This window comes from Bombina bombina, chromosome 8, assembly GCF_027579735.1.
Source record: "Bombina bombina isolate aBomBom1 chromosome 8, aBomBom1.pri, whole genome shotgun sequence".
Taxonomy (NCBI): Eukaryota; Metazoa; Chordata; class Amphibia; order Anura; family Bombinatoridae; genus Bombina; species Bombina bombina.
The window spans coordinates 133230824-133235510 of NC_069506.1; the positions used below are offsets into that span (position 1 = coordinate 133230824).

The 4687-nt window shown below is 37.4% G+C and overlaps 1 non-coding gene across 1 annotated transcript; it reads right to left on the reverse strand.

Moving 5' to 3' along the window:
- Positions 1-2796: 2796 nt before the first annotated feature.
- TRNAF-GAA (transfer RNA phenylalanine (anticodon GAA)) lies at positions 2797-2869 on the reverse strand. The gene has a single exon. It is a non-coding gene; the product is annotated as a tRNA-Phe (tRNA).
- Positions 2870-4687: the final 1818 nt, after the last annotated feature.

Below are 4687 nucleotides of genomic sequence, written 5' to 3' on the forward strand. Positions count from 1 at the left end.
TATTTAGTTGCGGCGGTGTCAGGGAGCAGCGGATTAGGGGTTAATAACTTTATTACAGTTGTGGCGGGGTCCGGAGTAGTGGAATAGGGGTTAATAGCATTATGTAGGTGGCGGCGATGTCGGGGCGGCAGATTAGGGATGTTTAGACTCGAGGTTTATGTTAGGGTGTTAGGTGTAAACTTTACTTTTATTCTAGCATAGAAATCAATGGGGTATTGGGCAGCAGCGAACATGAGCTTTCGCTGCTTTCAGACTCCCATTGATTCCTATGGCATCCGCGGCCTCCAGGGTGGCGGATTGAAAACCAGGTATGCTGGGCCAGAATAAGCGTACCTGTTAGAAAGTTGATAACTAGCAAAAGTTATCAGATAGTGCCGAATTTGTATTCGGAACATCTGTAATGACGTAAGCATCGATCTGTGTCGGACTGAGACCGGCGGATCATATGTTACGTCACAGATTTCAACTTTTACCGGTCTGTAGGCTTTGATAAATGACGTGAATCAGGCTTGCCACAATTACGCTGCGGAATTCCAGAGTATTTGCGGTTGACGGCTTGATAAATAGGCCTCCATGTCAGCATTCCAAGATTTAAGCAATAAAGCTCTTCTGGCTAAAATAGCTAAAGACATAGATTTAATATCGATCTTAATAATGTCAAATATACCATCACAAATGTAATGAATAGCAGGTTGAAGCAGAAGAATAATGCTATACAAATTAGGATCTTCTACCTGATGAGCTAAACTGTCCAACCAAAAAGTTGAAGCAGCAGCCACATCAGCCATAGAAATGGCAGGTCTAAGAATATAACCAGATTGTAAATAAGATTTCCTTAGATAAGATTCAATATTTCTATCTAAAGGATCCTTAAAAGAAGTACTATCTTCCATAGGAATAGTAGTATGTTTGTCAAGAGTGGAAATAGCGCCATCAACCTTAGGGACTTTTCCCCAAAACTCTAAATTAGCCACAGGCAAAGGATACGACTTCTTAAAAGAAGAACCAGGCTTAGACCATTCCTTAGTAACCATATCAGAAACAGCATCTGGAATAGGAAAAACCTCAGGTGCAACCTTAGAAGGTTTAAAAACAGAATTGAAACGTTTACTGGCTTTGTTATCAAGAGGACTAGACTCTTCAATACCCAAAGTAGCCAGAACTTAATTTAACAAAGAACGAACATAATCAACCGTAAACAAATTGGAAGATTTGTCAATTTCAGAATCTGAATCAGGAACCCCTGAACCAGAGGAATCCTCACCAGCAGAGGATATTTCAGTATCCTGTCAGTCAATACAAATTTCATCAGAATTATATTTATAAGAAGTTTTAAAAGACCTTTTACGCTTATTTGAAGGCGGAATAGCAGACATAGCCTTATCTATAGCTGCAGCAATATAATTCTTAACATCTGCAAGAATATCAGGGACATTAGACGTTGAAGGAACAACAGACAATGTATTAGTACTAATAGAAACATTATCAGCATGCAAAAGCTTGTCATGACAGATGCCACAAAATTGAGCTGAAGAAATAACATCAGTTAATTCACAACAGACACACTTAGCTTTGGTAGAACTGTGTTCAGGCAGCATGGTTTCTACAGCAACATCAGAGGCATCTTGTAAAATGACATCTTGTAAAATGTAAAAAGAAAAAAACAACAACATTTAAACAAAATATCCAATTTCCTCATATAGCAGTTTCAGGAATGGGAAAAAATGCTTATGCTAAAGCAAGATGCAAAAAAATAAGCATCATTGCTCTTGAAAATATGGAGAGAACCAGAAGCATTAAAGGAAGAGGGGTAATATACCAAAATAATTTTGACACTGCGTATGACGCATGATGCAAAAGGAAGTGAAATTTTTTTTGTCGCGAAAGATAACACCAAGAAATACAACTCGCGTCGTAACAAGTGCAACTTTGCGCCAAAATAACTAACATCAACAAAGAAAAAAAAGTTGCGCCAAAAATGACACCATAAAAAAACGGCATTTTGCGTCCTCGCAAACCTAGTTTGACCGCGAAAATCTTGGAAAACAAAGTCAAATTGAAAAAAGTGGAACCCCAGGTAAGAAAAAATTAATAAATTCCATACTGAAACTGATAGTCTGCAAAAAAAGGGAAATATACATTACCTGACTCATGGCAAATATAAGCAAACACATATATTTAAAACTTTATAATATAATATAAAGCACCAAACATAGCTGAGAGTGTCTTAAAAAATGATACATACTTACCAGAAGACAACCATTAACATATTGCAGACAGCCAAACCAGTACTGAAAAATATCAGCAGAGGTAATAGTATAGGAGTATAACGTCGATCTGAAAAGGGAGGCAGGGGATGAATCCCTGCGACCGATTACAGAGAACCTTTGAAAGGATTTCCCATGGGTGAAACCACTAAATCAACAGGCAATACTCCCTTCACATCCCTCTGACAAACACTGTACTCTGAGGGGAATTGGGCTTCAAAATGTTTAGAAGCGCCTATCATAGAAGAAATCAAGCACAACTTACTTCACCACCTCCATTGGAGGCGAAGTTTGTAAAACTGAGGTATGTGTGTGGTGGGAGGTGTATTTATAGGCATTTTGAGGTTTGGAAAACTTTGCCCCCTCCTGGTAGGAATGTATATCCCATACGTCACTAGCTCATGGACTCTTTCCACTCACATGAAAGAAATAAAAGGCGCTCTGCAAATTCCCTTTCCTATATTTTAACTGCTTTCAAATCCACGGCTGTTAGCAATATGCTTCCATCCCATCTAAAATCACCCCTTTTTACCAAAACCCTGAATTGAACCAGGGACCTTTAGATCTTCAGTCTAACGCTCTTCCAACTGAACTATTTTGGCTACGTGCTCAATGCATTTTAGTCTCCATTGAGAGAGGATATTTTTACAAAACAGAAAATTCTGTATTCACCCTATTTTGCACATGTGATAAATCGGTTCGGCAACTACATCTGCAATTTCATAAGGCATAATTAGCCATGTATTTAGTGGCCTAATATTAAAAAAATAACTGCCAATCATAACTATGCAAAGAAGATTTCTACTACTCGAATACCTATTTAACTAAAAGAATACTTTGTTTGTATTATTATTATTATTATTATTATTATTATTTTAGTTTGAGCATCAGTATATATATTTCTTTCATGTAATTGGCAAGAGTCCATGAGCTAGTGACATATGGGATATACAATCCTACCAGGAGGGGCAAAGTTTCCCAAACCTCAAAATGCCTATAAATACACCCCTCACCACACCCACAATTCAGTTTTACAAACTTTGCCTCCTATGGAGGTGGTGAAGTAAGTTTGTGCTAAGATTTCTACGTTGATATGCGCTTCTCAGCATTGTTGAAGCCCGATTCCTCTCAGAGTACAGCGAATGTCAGAGGGACGTGAAGGGAGTATCACTTATGAATACGATGATTTCCCTAACGGGGGTCTTTTTCATAGGTTCTCTGTTATTGGTCGTAGAGATTCATCTCCTACCTCCCTTTTCAGATCGACAATATACTCTCAATTTACCATTACCTCTACTAATAACTGTTTTAGTACTGGTTTGGCTATCTGCTATATGTGGATGGGTGTCTTTTGGTAAGTATGTTTTTTATTACTTAAGACACCTCAGCTATGGTTTGGCACTTTATGCATTTATATAAAGTTCTAAATATATGTATTGTACTTATATTTGCCATGAGTCAGGTTCATGTATTTCCTTCTGCAGACTGTCAGTTTCATATTTGGGATTATAAACATTTTTTAAAGGAATTTATTTCTTACCTGGGGTTTAGTCTTTTTTTCAATTGACTACTTCTTACAAATTGTGGGTGGTATTAGGCCCGTGGGTGCGTCAAATGCTAAACTTTATTGTGTCATTCTTGGCGCGAAAACTTTTTTGGTGCGAAAAAGTACGTCTATGACGCAAGTTCGTCATTTCCGGCGTCATACTTGACGCCCAGACCTTTCACATGGTTGCATCATTGGTGACGCGAGTGTGTCATTCTGATAATTTTTGGCGCCAAAAAAGTTTAGTTACGTTGTGTGTCATTCTTGGCGCCAAACTTTTTCATTATTTCAATACCCCATTGATGTTTGCCTCTTGCTTTTTTCTCTATCAGAGGGCTATGCTATTTGCATTTTTTCCCATTCCTGAAACTGTCATATAAGGAAATAGATCATTTTGCTTTATATGTTGTTTTTTCTCTTACATTTTGCAAGATGTCCCAATCTGATCCTGTCTCAGATGTTTCTGCTGGAACATTGCTGCCTGACATCGGTTCTACCAAAGCTAAGTGCATTTGTTGTAAAATTGTAGAAATTATCTCGCCGAATGTCATTTGTAATAGTTGTCATGATAAACTTTTACATGCAGATAGTGTTTCCATCAGTAATAGTACATTGCCAGTTGCAGTTCCTTCAACTTCTAATGTGCATGATATACCTGTAAATTTTAAAGAATTTGTTTCTGATTCTATTATGAAGGCTTTGTCTGCATTTCCACCTTCTAATAAACGTAAAAGGTCTTTTAAAACTTCTCATTTAGTTGATGAAATTTCAAATGACCAACAACATAATAATTTATCCTCTTCTGATGAGGATCTATCTGATTCAGAAGATCCTTCCTCAGACATTGACACTGACAAATCTACTTATTTATTTA